At 46.8% G+C, this 22,755-nt stretch overlaps 1 protein-coding gene across 10 annotated transcripts in view; it reads left to right on the top strand.

Moving 5' to 3' along the window:
* Positions 1-22,755, top strand: part of ADGRB1 (adhesion G protein-coupled receptor B1) — a 370,873-nt gene that overhangs the window by 102,192 nt on the left and 245,926 nt on the right. The gene's annotated exons all lie outside the window — the stretch shown is intronic.

Raw genomic sequence — 22,755 nt, 5'->3', positions numbered from 1 at the left:
TTGACTCCGGCTCAAGAATTATTGGTGATGGTTCTTGTTTTGCATTAGTAACCTTTTCCCTTTCCCAAAGTCGTATTTCCTTTATTTCTCACTGCAGAGCCTTTAAAGCCAAGGGGTTTGATCCATATAAATGTAGCTGAGTGATCTGGGGCAAGTAGGAAATGCTCGTTAGTTGTCTCAAGGATTCTTCCACGGGTTTCTAGATGTCACTCCAAAGAGCAGACAGACTTGTCCTCCAGCTCTCGTTTGGACTTGGGACATTGCAACAGCAAGTGGGGATGTGCGGTGTCCCTGAGGCCCAAGGAATTGGGCTGCCTCCAGAATGCCCTCCAATATGAGCTGGCGTGGTTCAGAAAAACGCACTGGACTAGATGTTTTCAAAGGGGCCAGACCCTCAGCTGCTGAGCCCAGTGTATGTCACCGTCAGTCAGGGTTAGATGTTATCCTTTCCCCATTTCATAGTCTCTAACAGGAATAGTCAGGAAAGGCTCCAGATGCATTTGGTTTGTGGATTACCACTGTCTAGAAGCATCTGAAGGATGGCTTTGTGGCAGAAGAATAGGACTAAGAAACATGAGGTCGGCCACCGATTCCCTTGGAGACCTTCGGCAAGTCACTTAAACTCCTCAGCCACAGCTTTGCTTTCCCCATCTGTGAAGCTGACACAGTGACACCTACCTCTTAAGGTCTTGAGAAGCTTAATTCATAATATGTTTGCGATTTGAGACCTCAGACAGAAGGGACTAGTGAGGAGCAAAGCTTGCCTCTGACCATGGTACCTATCCCACTTGTCGCTCACCAAGGTACCTAGTATAAACACTAGGATGACAAGTTTGAGCATGGTTGTCATTTGACCATATTCTCTGCTCCACTCCATAGGTCTTCTGCAGCAAGAGGTGTCTCTGGGGGCAGGAAACTCACCTGTATGTATGTTGCTGCGTTTATTGAGTGCAAACATCAAGGAGACTGAGAGGCTGTTTAGGACAAGGGGATAATTAGGAGTAATAGGATGCAAAGTGAACACTGGGTAAAACTTCCGGACAGTGAGATCTGTTGGGATAGGATAGCTTCCTGCGGGAAGAGGTGAGAAACCCAGCACTTGAGACCTTAAAACTAGACTGGGCAATGTTGAGAATGTTCTTTAGAGAACAAGGCAGCATTGGAATGTGCAGAGGACAGACTAAAAGGGATCTAATGGGTCTTTTCCATCCCTATGTTTGCATCTTTGTATGTCATGATTTGCGGCTGACAGCTGAACTGATCATGCTTAGAGGCAGGATCCTATGTGGGTTGAGAGCTAATGCCACCTTCTTGCAAAGCGCTTCCACTGAAGTCATTGAGAGTTCAGGGTGCTCAGGATTGGGCACTAAATTTTACCTGCCTTTCACATTCAGGACAGGATCAAACTGAAGGTGGGTTCCCCCTCATCCATGTCCCAGCAACAACTGTTGGGCAAATGGGCTACTATAACATTTCCAAATTCAGGATTAACTTTACTGGATCAGAGAGACTGCTTTGGAGAGGCTACAGTGGACTATGGAAGAACAAAAACTCTGGCAGGTTCGAGAGATGGCATTAGCTATGAAGATAGTTCTGCTTGTTGCTGCCCATGGAGCTTAGGCTGGTGACCAGCGGCACTTTGACGTGCGTTGGCAGGTGCAGCTTGTCTGTCATTTCCCATTTTGTAGCTGTGGGTACCTCGAGAGCTATTCAGGATTATACTGTTGCTGATGGACTGCACTGATTGGACAGAACACTAGTGAGAATTAGTTAGGAGGGGAAGGATTACACTAGGTCACAGTGAAGAAAAACCAAATGTTACCCTCCCAGAAAGACATGAGCAATGTGGGACAAAGGTTTGCAGGTGGTTGCATAAGTTGTGCTTGAAATACAGTGTTTATGGGCCTGCTGTGTAGGTGGAGACTGTATTAGTGGGTGGAAAAGGTATTTGCACCTGGGGCGTTCGGTAATTCCATGAACAAACTGCAATTTATGAGACAGGCTCACAATAGAGCGTAGGGAAAAGGGATAGCAAGAGGAAATAAACACACAAGTTGGGAGATTTTCAAAGACACAAAAGGCAGTCAGCTGCCCAGCTTGCAGTGAAATGCCAGGGGCGTTGGGTGCCTGACTCCAGTGAGTCTCCTTTGAAAATCCCAGATGTCAACTGGATTCACTGTAAACAGCAGGGCAGGTGTGAATCTTTCAGAAAGACTCAGGTGTGACAGGGTAATCAAATAAGGTTAAGTGGGTGCTTAAGTGTTTTGCTGAATTGGGCACTTAATTAGTACATAGCTAATTCTGTCCCAAGTTTATCTGCACCAGGAAAGAAGAATAGAAATCAAAGAACTTTTAAAATACCCTGGAGGGCCAAAAGGACTGGTAGCAGCAGCTATACCTAGTCTGCATAGTCTACCTCCGTCGTGTACATGATGCTGTCTCGGAGCTTCTGATTTCTAAAACCTGTTTAGCTGCTGTATGACCCTGAAATCCAGCATCTGCTCCTTCATCAGATGCTTTTAAAATACATGGGTTATAAAGCCAGAAGGGACCATTGTGATCATCTAGCCTCAGCTTCTGCCTAACACAAACCATAAAATCTCACCCAATGAGTCCTGCATCGAGCCCAATAACTTGTGGCTGAACCAGAGCATATCTTTTAGAAAGACACTGAATCTTGATTTCAAAACTCCCATGTGATGGAGAATTTATTACATGCCTTGGTAATCTGTTCCAATGATTAATTATCCCCATTGCTAAGAAATTATGTCTTATTTCCATTTTGAGGTTATCTAGCTTCAACTTCCAGCTGTGGGGCATTTTTATGCATTGTCTGCTAGGTCAAAGAGCCATCTAGTATCTGATCTCTTCTATCCATCTAGGCATTTATAGATCATGACCAAGTTGCCACTTAACTTTCTGTTGGGTAAGGTCAATAGACTTTGCTTCTTAATGACAGGTTTCAGAGTAGCAGCCGTGTTAGTCTGTATTCGCAAAAAGAAAAGGAGTACTTGTGGCACCTTAGAGACTAACAAATTTATTTGAGCATAAGCTTTCATGAGCTGTATGCTCAAATAAATTTGTTAGTCTCTAAGATGCCACAAGTACTCCTTTTCCTTTTGCTTCTTAAGTCTCTCATTGTCGGTCACGTTTTTCAGGCCTTGAATCATTCTTGTATCTCTTCTTTTAAAGCGTGGGCAGTAGAAGTGGACACCAAATAAAAGCCTCTTTATTACTCTCTGTTCATCTGGCAGAACTCTGAGCTAAACTCTTGCCTTCTATTGCACGACACAGGAGACAGAGCGGCAAAAAAAGCACCTACTCCCCAAAAATATTTCCTTTTTTAATCCTTGCTGCTTGCAAACCCTAATTCCTCATGCACACAAAACTGCTACTGAAGTGTCTGGGTCCCTCCCAATAGCGTGAGAAGCTGTGACACTTTTCAGGGTTATCCAATTTGTGCTGGGTTAATCACTACCACCCGCTCGCAGCGGGAGGGAGCCCTCTCTGTGCCCACCAGGGGAAACTCTCCCCAGCTGCTGGCTGATTGGCAACATACTGGGCTCCATGAGCCCTGCCGTGTCCCACTGCAAGTTAGCAATTTACCTACCCCACTTTGTTACACACGAGTGCCCAGTCCCCTATCTTCTGGACATCTGCAGCGTTCGCCCCGTGGTGAGACAGCGCGCCCCAGTTCACCTCAGTTCAATGCTGTCCTTAGCACAAGGCACTCAGACATATGTATAGCAAAACCAAATTAATGTTTATTTAATAGAGCTTGAGATGAAGATTTAAAATAAAGGCAAGTAAAAGGATTTGGTAACGGGCTAAAAAAATATACAACACCGTCTATAGCCTATACTTATCAACAAGTTATTTTCCTGTCTAATAAGGTATTTCTTACCCAAATGTTAGTCCTTCCAGTGCTTGTCCAGCCCATAAAGCTGGGGTCTGCTGTTCATGAGACCTCCCCTGCTGACTGAGAGTCCTATCCTGTAATGGATAACCACTTGGGCCAATTCTTCTTGTATACAGCCTGCATAGATGTCAAACAGTAAACATAGGCTGTGTCCATGGGTGTCCTTTGTTCTCATGTTGATTGGGTCAGTGCTCAGACTCCCTCTCCTTCGGTGGTAGGTTTCACTCCCAGAAGGGTTGTAGATATCATGCAGGTTGCATGCATGTAAAATTGTTTCCCATATAAACATCTGGCAATAACCATGACAATCAGTTAGTCCTTAGCTATCGGCAGGGACCACACATGACCCCCTTTGGTGTAATATCCAGAAAATGGTTGGACACAGATATAATTTGCATGCCGGGACATGTCTGTGTCATGGAAACAGATATAGCTGAAAGGTGAGATTTCAGTGGTATTCAGAATACTTTTTTTCTGTATCCACTCTCCAGCTCTTATAAACACTCCAGCAAATGTGGCTTAGTGCAAAAGAGCCAGTGGTTGAAAACTTAGCAGTGTATGTGACCTGCCACATTGCTCGGTTTCCACATTGTCCACTCTCTGCAAGAGTTATTCAGTTGTTAGCCACTCCCTGCAACAATTAGATAGTTGTTAATGGTTATTCGGTTGGCTAGCCACTCCCTCCAACAGTTATTCAGCTCTTAGCCCCTCCCTCCAATGATTATTCAGTTGTTAGCCCCTCCCTCCAACGGTTATTTTGTTGCTAGCCCCTCCCTCCAACGGTTAGTCCATTGTCAATGGTTAGTCAGTTGCTAAACCCTTCCTCCAATAGTTATTCAGTTTCTAGCCCCTTTCTGCAATGGTTATTCAGTTGCTAACCCTTCTCTTCAAAGGTTATTTTATTGTTAGCCCCTACCTCCAACGGTTATTTAGTTGCTGGCCCCTCCCCTCAATGGTTATTCAGTTACTAACCCCTCCCTCCAAAGGTTAGTCAGTTACTAACCCCACCTTTGCTTCCCGTCGGATTGAAATACAATGCTGTTGCCATAAGGTTTTCCTGCAATGTTACATGCAGAGGGTGGAGCTTAGCCCCTCCTTTGACCTAAGCTCTGCTCCTTTGAGATGGCCACAACATGCCACTTCCATCCCATGTGGTGTGAAGAAGTCATGGCCTCATGAAATCGTGATCCACCTTCATGCCACAGTTGTTGAAACGTCTACTTCGCTGTGCGGGAGAAATAACGCTCGAGGTGTCCCCACTGCTCATCTCTGAGAGCCTGTGATGGGGCACCTGCCCCACACTGGGCTTTGAGGGGTTAATAGAGCCCTAGGGAGGCTGTGTAGGAGGGAACCAATCACAGAAGGGCTTATAGGAGCAGCCAATCAGGGCCAGGCAGGCCCATATAAGAAAAGCTGCAGTACAGAGAACTTTCAGTCACTCCCTAAACAGTAGACTGCGCTTGCCACTGAAGGAAGTGGCTGGACAGGGGACTACAGTTCCCCCAGAAGGGGGGACACAGAGTGTGGCACAGCTGGAGGGCAGTGTCATGAAGAGGACACCGCAGTCCTGGGAGTGACGTGGGTCCAGGAACAGAGGTGACAGTGGGCAAGACACCACCAGCCCTGGCATGCAGTGCTAATTCCCTGGACAGCCAGCAGGAGGCACCACAGTGGTGAGTCGTGCCCCGTCACAGAGCCGTTTATTGCCTTGTACATAACCCTGTCTGGATAAATCACTCTTTACATAAAAACATCTCATTATTTGTGCATGTGAGCTCAGCAATCAGGAGAGTGGAGGGGTCAATAATGCTGGCTTGAGCCAAGCATAATTTGGACGGATACTGCCAAAGTACTCTCTAGATGTCCTGCAGTACCCCCTCCGGTTCATCCTAGTCACACAGTGGGCCAATAGCATCCTGGCTAGAACCCCACGGGCCATGAGGAGTTCCAGCAGCCCCACTGTGGCCTAGACTGTGATGTGGAGAAACCAGGGGGCTTGGGATGCAAAGCCTGGGACCCAGGATCAGTGTTCCACAGAGCCTCCACAAAACAAGCAATTATCAGTGGGCTGAGTGTGCAGAGCAGAAGGGCTGGAACCCGACCTGCTTTTGTCTGCCATATCCCGCTCACGTCTTTTGCATGAGGTACGGTTCTGCAGGCGTGTCTCTCTCTTGCGCGTTCAGCGTTTGAAAGCAAAGGGCCTGGATAGAGGACGCTGTACAACTTCATCTGCTACCGACCGCAGCGTGTGTGGAGGGTGCTCCGCATCTTGCGGGATCAGTTTAAAACAGCTCTGCAGGAAAGCCTAAAAAGGCATAGAGCATGGTCTAGTGGTTAATGCACTGGGCTAGGACTTGGGAGATCTGCTTTCAGTTCTGGCCCTTCCACAGACTCTGCGTGACCTTGAGCAAGTCATTTAATCTTTCTGGGCCTAAAGTCCCCATCTATAAAACAGAGATGCAAATAGTCCCATTATCTGTCCTGACTATTTAGTTTGTAGGAGCTTCAGGGCAGGCACTAATGACATGTGCCTAGCACAGTATGGCCCTGTTTTCAGGTGCCACCGAATAACAATAGGGTCAAGGGATTTTGTTTTCCATCACTGCCATAAATCCAACCCAGGTCAGCACTGGCCAAAACCTAATGTCTGTGTGGTGAAGCGAATTGGGCTTGGTGCAGTACCTGGTGAACAGATGTCCTGTTTGCCCACAAAGACCCATCTCCATTGGCATGCATTGCTGGCATTTCCAGAAGGCAGGCCATGGAAGTAGAAACTTTACTGGTAGAGATGCTCACAGCTGAGACATGTTAGTGGGCCATATCACTGCCATCGTCCATGCTCTGCCTTTTGGCTCTTGTTCTGCAAACCAAGTCAATTGGACTCCTCACATTCTTAAAGTGAAGCGTCTGCATAAGAGTTTGCAGGATCTGAGGGTAAGCGCAGTATTCCACGGATCTGGCTGGCAGGCCAGCATGACAGTCCACAGGCGCTGACTTTTGGTTTTGCTGGTGGGTGTTCCTCTCTGCCCTTTCTCCCCAGCGCGAGTGGTAGGCGGGGCCTCGGAGAGAAGAGGCTGAGTGGGGCGGGGCCTCAGGGCGGAGCAGGGGGCGGGGCTGCACTCCGGATGTCGGGGCCCACTAAAGATTAATCCGGCCCTCAGGTGCTGAGCAACCCCGATTTTTTTTCCGTGGGTGCTTCAGCCCTGGTGCACTCACCGAGTCGGCGGCTACGCGACAGTCACCCGAACATTTTAGGATGTAAGGGAGGAAAGATAGACAAATGTTCCAGTCTCAGCTCAACAGCTTGTGGACATGACCACAATGCAGAAAGATCAGCAATTACCTTCAGGAAGTGCCACTGTTATACCAAAGAGACTAAAGGTGGAATTTACATCCAGTTGTTCAGGGAGTTTTACAGGCAACTATTCCCATTATTGCTACGAGGACTTTTATGTGTAATTTAATGAGCAGAGCCATGGTGAAAGCTCAGCCTTTTGGTTATGCATCATTTTTTTTTTTTTTAGTTCATCATTATTTAACATCCTCTCATATTCAGGCTGTATTGCAAATGCCCCAAAGTGTTCTGCATGAGAATACAGTGGAATTTAGATGTAAAGAGATGCCAAATGCTGGATTCAAAATCATCACATATTTGGGGTGTAGATTTACACACCTAACCCACGGCACTTCCAAATGAAGATATTACTCCAGTAGAAAAAAATATGCACATATCCATTCACAGCCCTTTTAACTGTTCACCGGAGACTATAGGCAGAGTGGAAAATGGAATCTGAAATGCCTTCTCAGCACTCGAGATTTGTTCTCCTAGGGCCACTGAGACACACTGGCCGGGGTAGTGTCAGAGAACTTTCCCCTTCTGTGATGATTATGTATTTGAATTACAGCAGTGTCCAGAGGCACCAAAAAAGATCAGGGCCCTATTATGCTAGGGGCTGCACAGACCCATAGTCAGAAACAGTCTCTCCTGCCCTAAAGAGCTTTCAATTTAAATAGACAAGACGAACAAGGGGTGGGAGAAAGGTAAGTGTTACTATCCCCATTTGACAGGGGGGTGGGGGGTGGGAAGGCAAGGAACAGAGAGATGGAATGACTTGCCCCAGGTCACATAGGGAGCTTGGAGCAGCACCAGAAACTGATCCGAGCTCTCCTGAGTCCCAGTCCAGGGCCTTAACATTGAGATTCCTTCATCCCTTTTTGTTGCCCATGTTGTATCTGCTGTGTGCATCAGTCCAGGACATTGTTCTTCAGGAGTCTCAGTCTTGACCCTGCATCCTCATCCCTGTTTTATTTTTTTAATCCCGCATAATCAGTGAAATTATAGGTTCGGTGGCTCCTCCCACATCTACGGGGTGGGCGGGCCTTTTAATTGCTTTGCTGGACTCCACCTATATTCCCAGGATTTAAATATGTCCCCAAACTCCAGCTGATAGAAATCGATGCAGCACCATTTTGGCCAGCAAAGCTAAGGCAATTGACACTGGCTGAGGATCTGGCCCTCGATGAGTTATTCATTGAGTGTTTTTTCCCTCCACGTGGCCACCCCATCAGTGTCACTCAGATCAGAAAGCTCTGTGTATGCTCACGGCATACCTTGGCCTTGCATTTGCCAAAGGGAGCTATACAAGACAGTGCGACCTATTTAAATATCCCGCTCGTCAGCCTTTCTGAATGTGATGGCATTATAATGCGGCCTAATAGGATGGGACATCCTTTAACACACTATCATAATCACATATACGTTGTGTTTGAATTTTTGCTCCGGTTTCAGCAATGCAATAACACTATATTACCGCACAGCTCATTACGCTAAATGTTCACTTTGGACCCTGAGTGCTGTATACAGTCAAATGAACAATTGCTGGCCCGTGATACCCAAATGGCTAGAAAGCAATAATAAAGGGCTGAGCCTGGCTCAGTCCACGTATCCGGCAGCTGTGAAATGTGCAGCCTCGTTCCTTATAACGAACTACCCGGGCGTCAGCTGGTCAGCTCCCCTTCGTGCCCCAGTCAAGATGTTCATGCACGATACATGCAGCATTGGCTGCAAATTAACACCAGCGGTGGTGGGAAGAGAAGTGGGTGGCTTTTGCCGCAGCTGATTCCCAAATGCTAAAATGCAATAACAGCTTGTGCATGTTGGATGGGGGTGGGGTGATGTGTAGAAAAGGGGGCGTCGGGGGGAGGATATGGGAATGATCCTGTTATTGGCAGGTCCCCTTCACTCTGTAGCCTTGAGTAATGCATTGGCACATGTTTCTGGCTGGAAAGTGACGCCCTGGCAGCTTCCATCGTGTAAACAGGAGAGCCCTGGTGTTGTTTTTCCTTATGACACCAAACTGCTGTTTCCCTGGGCTCCTGTGTTTTCTCTACATTTTTGGGGAATCTTTCTCTCTCCAAGCTGCCCGAGTGATGGGTATGCAGCTAAGTTCTGCAAATTGTGCTCAGTGGGAGCATTCAAATCACCCGAGAGTTAACATGGTTTTCGTTATTTAATGGAGGGAGTTGCTCATAGCCCCCTTAGTCTAATAGCATAGGTTCTTCTAAAGGGCACTCATCTGAAGTATTGTCCTCTGCCTCCAGGTTCCTGATCAGGTCTTTGGAACTAGCAGCAAAGAGGCTACTCCTAGAGAATCTGTTCCAGGTTTGACACGGAGACCAGGGCTGTATGGGGCAGGATTTGGGTGGGGGGTTCTGTGAGCCCCCCAGGTGAAGGTCAGGCCTGTGCAGAGTGCCAATTCGAGGTCAATGCATCACTTAGGTCCCCCTTGTAAGCCCCGGAACCCCCCCTCCCCCGGTGTGGGACTTAAATGGTGCATAGGTCTAGAGCATGTCCTCTCATGTCTCCCATGCAATGCAGGCATGATCAAGAAAGCAGGCAGTCTGTGCCCTGGTGGCCTGGGACGCAGCACCCAACTCTGTGGACCGTCAGCCCACCACTAACCTTCCAGTGAAATCAGCCACAGCCTCAGGAAAACGACAGGCACCTTGGGCCCTGTGCTGCGCCACACAAACCCTCCTGCCCAGCCTTGGCCAGGGCTCCGAGGAGGGGAGGAATAGTCACAAAGGGGCAGAAGCCGGGTGGGGCTTGCAGCCATCTCTGAGGGAAATAACTGGAGGCATTGGGCTAGCCTTGAAAGCTTTGGAGGTGCGGTTCAGCGATGAACCCCTCTCAGATTGGATGATTAACCTCCTTGGTCTCGTAATGTATTATTATTGTGTATTCGTTATTCTTATGGCAGCACCTAGGAGCCCCATCCTGGGCCAGGCCCCTATGGTGCCAGGCGCCGTAAAAACACAGAACAAGAAGACGGGGCCTGTCCCAATGAGCTCACAGTCTAAGTAATCAGGCTTATATTGGTGTAACAAAAGGCTCTTTTTCTTCTGAGCCTTCTGAGCATTCCTTACTCCAGTGGATCCAAAATACCCGGAAAGTTGCCTTTGTCTTGTTTGCTTTTGTTTTCCCATTCTGGTCCTAGTGGAGAGCCAAGAAAATTAAACCACAGCCCCCAACTTTTTCCCCTCCCCAAAAAAGGTTAATCAGGCCTTTCTATACCCCAGCCTGTGGTCTGAAGTGCCGGCTTGAGCCGAGTTTTGGGCAAAGGGTTGAAGTCTGATTATCGAAATCATTTGTTGATTGTTCTTATTAATTGATTGTACAGTCCCTGTATGTTCTGCAAACTAGACTACCCCAAATCCCCATACAAACGACTTCAGATTTGGAGGTAGTTTGTTCAGACCCAGATCCAGATTTTGTGGCTTGGAGCCACGTCTACTGTAGATGTGTAAGCAGGCAGATCCTCGACCAAGAAAAGAAGCCTCCAGTCTAGTCTAATCCCCTGGTTTAGTGATTTGGTTATTTTTAAGTTAATGCAGTGAATGGGAAAAGGGGGAAGGCTAAGACACATGGAGGTTGAAATCCTATTTTGAGCCACAGAAAAGGTCTGGCACCTGCATAGCCCCTTAGTTACTGCAGCTGCTGATGGGGAAGAGAGTTTGGATGCCGTGACCCATTCATAAGAACATAACAGCGCCACACTGGGTCAGACCAAAGGTCCATCTAGCCCAGTATCCTGTCTGCCGACAGTGGCCAGTGCCAGGTGCCCCAGAGGGAATGAACAGAACAGGTAATCATCAAGTGATCCATCCCCTGTTGCCCATTCCCAGCTTTGGTAAACAGAGGCTAGGGACACCATCCCTGCCCGTCCTGGCTAATTCCACGCTTAATCTCCTCACTGAGATTGTCAACATAGGGGCCACTTGTGACCTTGATGCCTGTGTTTTAAGAACCAGGAGTGAAGTCACTCATTCATCACACACAAGCCACCAAGGAGTATAATGGACCCCAGGGATGAAGCTGACCCTAAGACTTGACATAGGGACACTATCCACCCATCTGTCCATCCTGTGGTATTTCATATCTGCATGGCATGAGTCAGTCACACAGCCCCTCACTGAACTCCTAGAGCCCTGCATTGGCATGCACTGGCTCTATGTAAAATCTAGGAAGGTTTTTCTGGGGAGCCAGCTCGTCTATGCCTGTCCAAAGTCCACGTCAGGAGTGCAGAGAGGGTATCTCCTAGAACATTGCAACATGGGCACCTTCTTACCCCCTGCTCTGCCATTTGGAAGGAAAGGTGTCATACATAGGTAAAGGAAAGAAAACAAAGGCCCAATGCTATTATGTAAATGGCCAGTGTTTGTAATGGGAAGGCAGGCCTGGGGAAGGATGGGACAGGAAGCAGGACTGATGGAAGCTGCTCAGAAATCCTGATTTGCAAAAAAGGGAGCACCGAAGAAGAAAAGAAGCAGAAGATGGGGTTGCCCCAAGATAAACGTAGATGGTATTTCAGGGGTTATGTTTCATGCTTCCATACTTGTGAAACATGTAGGAACTAGTAACCCACCTCTGGGGACACTGTCTGCTTCCCCTGTTGGACGCATAGCAGCTGAGTAACTTTGAGGAGAACAAGGCATCCGAGGGGCTATCGGCACTGGGATTCACCACCCGCCCATGCAAGAGGAGACTCCTTTAACTCCCAAGCAGAGCAGCTCCCTACATGCCTAGTGCTGCTGTTCACACACTCTCTCTGCTGTCCCGTGGGGTTGTGCCCCCCTTTCCTCCCTGTGCCTGCATCCCTTAGGTGGGGCATCCAGTCACATGGTTCACAGTGGCAGCCACAATAACCTATGGCACGTTTTGAGGGTTGTTGCTTATGGTAGCCTGACACCTTTTAGATGTTGCGCTCTCTCTCTCTTTGTCTGTGTAAGAGGCGCATTAAGCAGGGTTCTGTTCAGTATCTTCTTCGATGATTTAGATAATGGCATAGAGAGTACACTTGTAAAGTTTGCAGATGATACCAAGATGGAAGGGGTTGCCAGTGCTTTGGAGAATAGGATTACAATTCAAAATGATCTGGAGAAATGATCTGAAGTAAATAGGATGAAATTCAATAAGGACAAATGCAAAGTACTCCACTTAGGAAGGAACAATCAATTGCACACATACAAAATGGGAAATGAATGCCAAGGAACGAGTACTCCCGAAAGGGATCTGGGGTTCATAGTGGACCACAAGCTAAATATAAGTCAACAGTGTAACACTGTTGCAAAAAAAACAAAGATCATTCTGGGATGTATTAGCAGGAGTGTTGTCACTGGGACATGAGAAGTAATTCTTCTACTTTACTTAGCGCTGATAAGGCCCCAACTGGAGTATTGTATCTAGTTCTGAGCACCACATTTCAGGAAAGATGTGGACAAATTGGAGAAAGTCCAGAGAAGAGCAACAAAAATGATTAAAGGTCTAGAAAACATGACCTATGAGGAAAGATTGAAAACATTGTTTTTGTTTAGTCTGGAGAAGAGAAGCCAGAGAGGGGACAAGTACATAAAAGGTTGTTACAAGAAGGAGGGTGAAAAATTGTTCTTGTTAACCTCTGAGTGCAGCGGACTGGATTAGATAACCAGGTGAAGTCCCTTCTAGTCCTGCACTTCTATGACTCTCTGCAGAGGTAGTTTCAGAGTGATCTTGTCCTCAGCCAAGTGGGCAGCAGCACTTGCCCCTTCACCGGGCCTGTTTTTGTCAAGCAGTTTCTTTTTTCTTTAAAATAAATCCCCAAACAAATTTCTCCCCTGCTTCCCCGGTAAGAAACTGAATCTGGACCCCACAGTGGCATTGCCGCAGCCTGTTAAGAAAGAAAAGTAAACGCTCAGGAAGTCATGCCGTCCCTTTTGGGAAGCAGTGGATGTGGACTCAAGAGATCTGTGTTCTAGTCAGTATTATCATTTGCTTGCTGGCTCGCCTGGTGGGAGTCAATTCAGTTTCCCCATCTGTAAAATTTTCCCATGATCCTGACTGGCTTTGTAAAGTTCTTTGAGCTCTATGGATGGAAAGGGCTATATTAGCGGGATTAGACTCAGGGTGGAGGAATGAGACAGCCAGAGAGTTCTAAAAGAGCACCCTATCTTTCAGAGCCAACCTTATGATCCGTAGAGTTCCAGGCAGTCATGATTCCCTCTACCAGAAGGCAGTGGTGACACACACACTTGCCCGTACATTACAGTAGATTTTTCTCATGGTAGCTCGACTTCCTAAAACTACAAAAGTTCTAAGCTTGGCAAGGTCACATCAGCGCTAGATCATTCTCACTGAGGACCACAAGGTTGACTGGACAGGACGATCTTTTGGATCAATCTTCAACGATGATCGTGTTTGCTGTGTCTGAAAATTAAATATCATATTTTTCCACCCCAGAAGTGGTTGCATTTCACTGGTGCTGTAAGCACATGGTTTGTGAAGCACTTCGGGATGAAGGCGCTATAGAAATATAAGGTAGCATCTGTGACAAAGCTTTTGCCAAGGAGAACTTCACTGTTGTTACTACGCTGCCTGTTAAGGCTTCTTGTAGCTTTAGAGCAAGAGCAGGCCTAGAATTCAGGTCTTCCTGATGAAAATGTGTAGGTGTCTACCATCGGAGTTACAGGAAAATCTCTGCTTTAGCAGGATATTAATATCAGAGCTGGGTGGGAAGTGCTGTTCCTTTCCCATTCATATTTTTGAGAGTTCAAATATTTTTCCTGTCTCAAATCAGGGTGAAAAGTCAAAACTTTGAAAATATTCCCCAACCATAAGAACATTTCCCTCCCTGGCCCCATTTTGGGTCAGTCGAAACACTTGTTTTGATTTTGCCTTTTTTTTCTTTTTTAACTTTCTTTTCAGTCTAATTAGCTCAAATTTTGAAGTGAAAAGTTGTTTCAAACCAAAACACCAGAATGCTTTGTTTAGAAAATGTTGAGATGAGGCATTTTGACAGTTTTGAAACTTTTTTCCTCAACTTCCTTTGGAGTTGGGAATTTCATTGAACTTGCCCCCGTTTTGCAAACCATTTTGATTTTGAGAACTCGGCTTTTTGAGGAAATAACAATTTGCCAAAACATTCCTGATCAGCTGTAATTAATATTAATGATTTGCATTACAGTGGCAGCAAGGGGATCTAGACAGAGTTGTGCTTGGTGCTGTACAAACATATAACAAAGAGACAGTCCCTGCCCCAAAGAGATTACAACCCAAGACAAGAAACAACACATGGCTGCAAGAAACAGGCAAGGTGAGCACAAGGAAACACTGAGGGTATGTCTACACTGCAATCATGGGGTATTACTGCCGCTTAAGTAGACATACCTGAGCTAGCTTTAACCTAGCAACCTAGATTAAATTACCTGGAACCCTGGATAATTACTCTCGGGGCTAGTCTGCTCTGAAGCATGTGTTGCTGTGGCTTCCCTGTTCCAGTATCCGAGCTAGCTAGATTAAAGCTACCTTGTATATGTCTACTCAAGCTGTGATCACACCTTGTACATGCCATATAGGCATATCCAATTACAATACTGATCAGCATGATAAGCAGGAGTCACAATACACCAGCTGCCTAACCATTGTCAAGTTTTTTGTAGGCATCGCATTCATAGCAAAGAAGAGTTGTAAGGAGGCAGTTAGCATATAACACGCAGTTTGGAAATTCGGAGAGGGCAGTCATGTACATACACCCTAAAAAATAGATTACAATTTTATTATGGTTTAATTTGGCTTCTGGTACCAGCTGTGGTAACTGTGAATCGCAAAGGCTCTTGCTGATTATACAAAGGAAACACAAAACAAAGTGCTTATTGGCAGTGTCTAAACCAGGCTTTCGTGTTGGGGAAAGGACAGGCTTGGGTCTTATCTTATCTGGCGTAGTTTGCTCGCACCTGATCTTCATGCCTTGAGCCATGTAAGTTCTCATTTGGCTGGACACACACTGTGTGTTCTGTGCCTCCCAGGGCTTCCAGAGAGAGGTTAATTAATACTTTAGTAGGCAAAAGCCATGAAAGGACAGTAAGGAGAGCAGAAAACGGGAGCTATGAAATATACACTTGTTTCTATTTCCTTTGTTTGGTCAAGGCTGAGGGTGTTTGGAGGTAGCACGCTCCTTGGGAGGGGAGAAGAAAGCAGCAGGAGAGACTGTGTCCTTCTGTGGGAGATCCTGACCAAGGGAGTGATCAGCCATCTTGCTGGAAAGTAGTATGGCAAGAAGCTTACCTTGAACCAAAACTGTTATTTCGTTAAGTCTTAGGCTTTAGAAAGTGTTTTTCAATTTATTTGCTGGTAATCACTTCTGCCTCTGTGCTTTGTCCTTGAGCTCTCTTAAAATCCTGTCTTCCTTTGTTTTACTTTCATGCTAAACCAGACGGTGCTGTGTTTGCACTGAAGTGATAGTTAACTCCAGTTCAAGTGATATGCCGTGAGGTCTGTCTCTTTACAGGAACAAACAAATGATCCTTATTATTCCTCTGAATGGCCCAGGAAAGGGCTGGGCATTGTAGATTGCATGGCTTTGGGAACATTTGGATCTGGGCAATGTTGAGGTCATCTTGCCAGGTGTAGCCAAGGCTGGTGGGGGCCAGAGTGTGGCTGTGGTGGAACAAGGAGGCTGCTGCGGTTGGAGCTGTAGGTCCAGAGCTGCCTTACAAACAGACACTCAGTCCATGCTTGTGTGTTGGCTGGGAGCATCCAGACCTGGGAGCTACAGCACCAGAGCATTTTAAGGCCCCCGGGTTACCGGGCAGGTGATGACCCAAGCCGTCTCTGGTCTGGATTGCACCCAAGAATGTGACACGCTCCGTGAAGAGGTATCCACGTGTCTGCAGCTCTTCCCGTGCTGTGACACGGCTGCTGTACGTTGACCTGGACTGAGAGAGAGTGAGCTTTGGGCTGGTTTGGTTGTTTGCCGTAGGAGATTTTCTCTCCCATTTCTCTTTAATCTTTACCGATTGTTTATAGAGAACAGAAAAAACTGCTCCGTCCTTTCTGCACTGTAGCTGTAGCCCTGAGCTATTGGAAGGCTGTGCCCATCCTCTGCTTTCACTTTCAATTTGTAACTCTGCCACTGTGGTGCTGTGTTTGTTGGTGCGTGAGCACACACCCTGGAAAAAACACATATATGCACACAAATGCACCTATATCTGAGTACACACCCAGATGTACACACATACATGTGCAGGGACACACAACACCTGGCTATCTATACTCATGGCACACAGAGACAGGCAGATGTTCAAACACATGGCATGCATACACAAAACACACACACATACACCGACAGATACCTTAACACACAGACACACACACTCGAGACACTATCAACCCATGAGATCCCGACGTGTGTAAAAACTCCTTTACAATGTGGATCTGACTCATACGGATTCTTTCCATGCTGGCCGGTGACCATGGGGCTTGGGGTCACTGGTTGGATGGTGGAAGTCCCCTGCTGGTTGATGGATTGATTTTCCAGACAGGCATTTTGTGGCATCTCAGAACATGCTCCTTTGGTTTGTGCTTGTGGGGTTATTCCAGGAATAGTTTAACAGAGCCATCGGAAGCGAATGGTCACCCTAGCCCCTCTCTTGTACATGATTACTCCGTGGGAGTAAGGAGCCTGAAACATTAGTGTTTGAGTGTTCTTGGAGGACTGGAATGAATTGTTCTGGGGATGCCGGGTACTCATAAAAATCAGAGCTTGGAAAAGACTTCTGGCCTAATTCTTTCCTTCTGAGACTCCACTGAATTGAGTGGAGTTGTGCTAGGCATGGATTTCCACAGTTTAAAATTGCTTGGCTTTCAGAGCCCTCTGTGGACCTATCCCTGTCGGCTTGATGGAACTTATCTCTGTCTGCTTCCCTGAATGCCTCCTAGTTCAGCAAAGCGTTTAAGCACATGCTTAAATCCCTTCATGGTCAGCATGCTTTCAGTTCAGCCTGTGCTGAAGTGCTTTGCTGAATAGCGATGGGTACGGTGTCGTCTTCCTTAATGCTGCCACTGCTGATGCGAAAGCCTTCTTCCCCATGGCTGCAGATGTCTGACATGTCTCTAGGTATGTCCCCTCGACCTTCTAAAGGCCCAAGACTTGGCTGGGCCCAGGTAGGGATGACTCAGGATAACCCCCTGCCCTTCAGAGATGAATCTGTTCCTGTTGAAACCCCACGTGGAAACAGAGCTCAAAGTGAATACTTGGGGAACTAACCAAAGCCCGTATCCCACCCCTAGAAACTTCTCAGCCCACTTCAGTGCCCAGGATGTGAGGCTGGGTCAGAGAAAAAGAAAACTCCCTTTTGGGAATAGAACAGGGACAGGAGTGGCAAAGAGCAGTCATGGGAGAGACAGCAAGGGATTCTGGGTGAGCCAGGGCAGCAGTGGCACTGATTCAACTTTCAGCAGGCACTCAGGCAGAGCAGAGAGACGTGCGCCTCTTGCCAGTGCTCAGCTGTGAAAGGCAGACGAGCGCCAGCAAGGCAAAGTGTCTGACAGAGGGAACAAAAGCTGGGACTCTGGACCAGAATCTGAGAGCCACCCTGTTGTGAGAGAACTGTTCACACCAGGAGAGCTGCAATCGCTTGCGGCTGATTGGAGTTCTGCCCTGTGGACATTGGTGTCAATGCTTCTGTCTCTGAGGTCAGACTTTCCTGCCCCTGGCCTGTGCAGTATATTCTGCCTCGAGGAGCCCTTTGGGAACTCATCTTCCATCTCCACTTTTCTGCTTTATCTTCTTCACCCTCCCAGAGGGTATTTCGAACACGCACAACCACACTCATACACAGTGTACGAGCACACACGCATGCCCATACACAGGTACATGTGCACACACTCTGAATGCACATAGCAACCCATTTATGCACTCACACCCAGATTTGAACACACCATCTATCGTGCACAGATATGCACCACTGTGCCAACACACACATGTGCGTAGGGGCATAGAAATTCATTTATGTGCACTCACATGCACAGATTTGTACACAGCATCTATCGTGCACAGATATGCACGCCTGTACACGCACATACACCTTAAAGTGGGTGCAAATGTAATTTGCTTCCACTCTGAGAGAACATCTCAACGAGGCTTTAGTGTAAATAAGCACCAGACCCACTGCATCCGCACGCCTCAACCCATGGACACAGCCGCAACTCTGAAATGCAACTCTGCCGAAAACGATAACTTATCCCTCATAAAATTTTAATTAAAATTCTACACATTCTCCCGCCCTTCCCTCCCCCTCCCCTACTTTCCCCGCTCCCCCCGTGGGGCACAAATGAACATCTAATGTCAGCTGGGAAAATATACTCATTCAGCAATTAAATAATTGAAATGCTCTTCTGGCAAAAAGAACTAGCCTGCCTTCCTCGTGAGTTACAACTTTTTGTGTGTGTGATTTTTTTTTTCCCTTTTACCCTTCTTCTCTTTCTCTTCTTCCCTCTGGTGAGATAAGGCTGCTGCTCTTGAAAGCTATTTTAAATATTCATGTTTTAATTAACGGACTTTATTGCATGAACTCTATGTTAGATAATAAAAGGACTGCCTGTGGCAGAGTGTATTTTTTGTTTGTTCTTGAAAGGGGACTGGGAAGTAAAAGGCCTAATATGTGTCCTCCATAAACATTTGAAAGATAGACAGAAGTACAGGGAAGGCAACAGCGGGTCCTCAAAGTTCCCTAAAAAGGAGGTGCCTAAATACCTTTGGGAAGCTGGCTCTTAGCCAAAGATCCCTCCATGGCTCATGCGTTCCTAAACCGGATCACTCTGTGGATATGTCTACGTGCCAGCTGCACAGCTATGGCACTGCAATTGTGCCACTCTTCCCTAGGTGCTCCCTACAGCGATGAAAGGGATTTTTCTAGCTCTCTGAGAAGTGGAAGCTGAGTGGATGGAAGGATTCTTCTGTCAATCTTGCTGCGTCTACTGTGGGGGTTAGGTTGTCCTAAGTGTGTTGCACAGGGTGTGCATTTTTCATAGCCCTTAGCAATGTAGCTAGGCTGACCCTGAGTTTTAGGTGTAGATCAGGCCTGAGCTACATTCGCATCTCAGTGTAACGGTGGAGTAGATCCATTGGGACTGACTCAACTGAGTGGAGAATTGCATCCCAAGACCACAGTGGTTTTTCTGTGGAGTTACACCTTGGGGCAGTGTTATCTAGTGGTCAGAGCACTGGACTGTGAGTGAAGATACCTGGGTTCTATTCCATGGGCAAGCCAGTTCACTTTCTTGTGCTTCCGTTTACCCTCCCACATTGGTCTGTATAGGCTGTAAGCTCTGAGGGTCAAGGGCCATCTCTTATTATGCGCACAACAATTTCCTAATACCGGGAGGGAGGGAGGGAAGGAGAGGGGGCTCGCCTCTTAATGCTACTGGAATGTAAATAATAATAATAGTCTGTTGGTGTAACTGGTATCCCAATCTGTTTCTGTAGCTACATCCCCAGAGCTTCAAAATTTCTTCAGGAAAGGAAGTGTCTTTTACAGGAACTCAGAGTCATCCACTAGAAGGGAGGCTGCATGGTAGGGAGAACGTTAACATCCTAGGACTGTCTTCTGCTAGGCTGTTCCAACATTCGACTGGGGCAGGGGACAGTGGAGAGAGAGAGAGAAAGTGTTGTTAATTACATTCATGTCATTATTTCAGTGCTTTAATGATAAATTTATACCCTGCCCTGAGGATACCACTACCTTATGTACCATTTGTTCAGCTGTAATTCTGACAAGCTACTAAAGCTGAATTGCTCAACCTGCCCCCATCCCTAGTTTTATAGGGTGAGATAAAGGGCCAAAGTTTGCTCTCAGCTACATTGGGGCATTTGCTCTCAGTTGGGGGCAACTCTGCCAACTTAGGTGGAGTTACTCTGGATTGACGCCAGGGTGAGTGAAGAGCACTGTCAGGCCAATAGTATTTTAAGGCCCCTGGAGGGAGTATTCTTCACTCTGTCTTCTGAAGCTCTTGTGCAGTGTTGCTGTGCACCATTAAATGGTTTATAGAGGCTAAAGATGGGAAGATTTAGTCCCTACCCCAGGGACCAAGGCAGGACTGTTCCCTATAGTATGTTCCTCAGTCCAGTTTTTAATGTCTCAACTGGTTGATCTTCCACCACTTCTCTTGGGTGATCATACCATGGTCTAACAAATCGCACTGTTAGAAAGGTTTGCATCGTATTCAGGCTAAAATGATCTTAGTTTAACTTCATCTCTTTCCTCCTGGTTACATATACCACCATGTACCACCCTCACGCTCCTCTCTCCCGGCGTTTTCAAATATTTGTAGATGCTTATTACTGTCTGGCTCCCAGTCACTTAGTCATCAGTTGACCAAGCTACACATTCAGGCCTGATTCGGATCTCATGTACACAGGTGTAAATTAGGAATAACTCCAGTGAAGTCAGCATAGTTACACCAGTGGAAATCAGGAGTAACCTAATACAGAATGAGGTTTCTCTCAAACTACACCAGTGAACTGAGATAAGAATATGGTCCATAGTTCTTTTCCTTCCTTCATAAACCAATCCATCCTGCTCTCTTAGAATTCTTCCTGCTTTTCTTTTGTTGTCATATGAGATGGCTGCATCTCAGTGCTAGGGTAAGTGATTCCTTTCTCTCTAGTGTCTGATTTAGAGCTCCCATCAGCTTTATGTGAGATAACTTCACTGGGGCTGATTCCGCTCTTGGCTAGACTGGTTTAATCAAATATAAGTCCACTGAAGTAGTGGGACCAGATCCCCAGCTGGTGTGAATCAGTGTTGCTCCATCGAGGTCAATAGGGCCAGAGCCCCAGCTGGTGTGAACCAGTGTTGCTCCATTGGGTTAGATCCCTAGCTGGTGTGAACCAGTGTCGCTTCATTGAGGTCAATAGGGCCAGATCCCCAGCTAGTGTAAACCAGTGTAGCTCCATTGACTTTGCGCACCGATAATTTATAACACAAGGTGCAAGGCAGTGGAGAACCAGTCTCAAAGTCTATCACTGTGAGATATATGGATGCCCCATGGCACTTTTCTAAGTCACATGTAATAAAGTAACGGGGCAAAGAAAATACAGACAATGAGAAGGGTCTAATGATATGAATGGGCCAAATCCTGAAGTCCTTGATCAGGCAAAACTCCCATTGATTTCACTGAGAGCAGTGCCTGAGAAAGGAATGGAAACTCCAGGACCTAGCCCAGTGATAATTAAATCAATTGCACCTAGATAGCAGTAATGCTTTCTGTCCAAGGATCTTAAAACACTTTACAAGCATGAATTACCTATCACCGCTACCATTTGATTCATTATTATTACTACGCCTAAGTGTGCCAGACAATCCGGGGACAAAGCCGGAACTAGAACTCAGGAATCCTGCCTCTGAAATCCCTGCTTTAGTTCAGCTGTCTGTTTCCGGGAAGCTCACGCCTTTGGCTCAATGAAGTAGAAGGCTGTAGCTAGACTCTGGCGGGAGCTCTTGGAGTAGGGAGAACATTCTGATGTTAGGAGCTTTATCTTATATAGGACCCGATTACCACCCCCATCCTGATTTTTCACACTTGCAATCTAGTCACCCTATATTGGAGTAACAGAGCAGAACTTGCCCAACTTGCCCCGAGGAGTGGAGATGTTCTCTGTAGGAATAATACCGGGTATCTAGGGCATTGCTCTAGTGTTGGGACTTCCTTTATTTGCTGATTCACTCCGGAGTAGAACTGAGTTGCCTGCTTCTTAACCGGAACTGGATTTCGGTGTCCACTGCAAGTGCACTTGTGTTTACACCTTGTCGAAAGCTGTGCCAATTGGATCTTAACCCTCTGCCTTGCGTTAAATTAACATGGTTTGCCACTGGAATGAAGTATATCATGTATCCAGCAGGGGTACTGGATGGATACCGCAGTGAAATGACAATGGGATATAAGAGAATGTGACTCGCCTTTCACCTCTATATCACTGGTGGTTTGCCTTTGGCGCAGGTTAGCACTGGCAGAAAGCTGATACTGCCTCCTGGCTGGCCTATGTGAAGCGAGCTGCTGGTCTCAGTCCAGATCTTAGCAGTTCTATCACAAAAGCTACCTGTCCTAAGCGGCAGGCTCAGCAGAGTGTGGATGGAGAATGAGTGCCCTTGTCACCTGGAGAGGCGGTTCCTTCAGATCAACTCTGAGGCATGATAGCAGAAGTATATTGTGCGGGAAGCTTACGGGAAGCTTGTGCTGTGAACTGGTTCATTTAACTCTCTGGAGCTGTCAGCCTGGTCCCTTTTGCCAGCATGAAAAAAATTCACTTGCAGAAAGAAATAAAATAAAAAAAATAGAGACAGGTCTCCAGTGAGTAAAAACTGCAGCCCAGGCCCTTTGGAAGGTTTCCCGTTTATCAGTCGCTGAGCTCTGCTGTTATTCTATCCTCCTCTTCCATTAAGCCTGAGAAATGTCATTCCCCTGCCTGCCACCATCTTGATGATTGCCTCTTCCCCTGCCAAGAGACAGCCTTCCGCTGATT

Source organism: Natator depressus, chromosome 2 (genome assembly GCF_965152275.1).
Source record: "Natator depressus isolate rNatDep1 chromosome 2, rNatDep2.hap1, whole genome shotgun sequence".
In the NCBI taxonomy this organism is placed as follows: domain Eukaryota; kingdom Metazoa; phylum Chordata; order Testudines; family Cheloniidae; genus Natator; species Natator depressus.
Note: the sequence above shows the minus strand (reverse complement) of the source record. Positions and strands in the feature narration are given on the sequence as shown.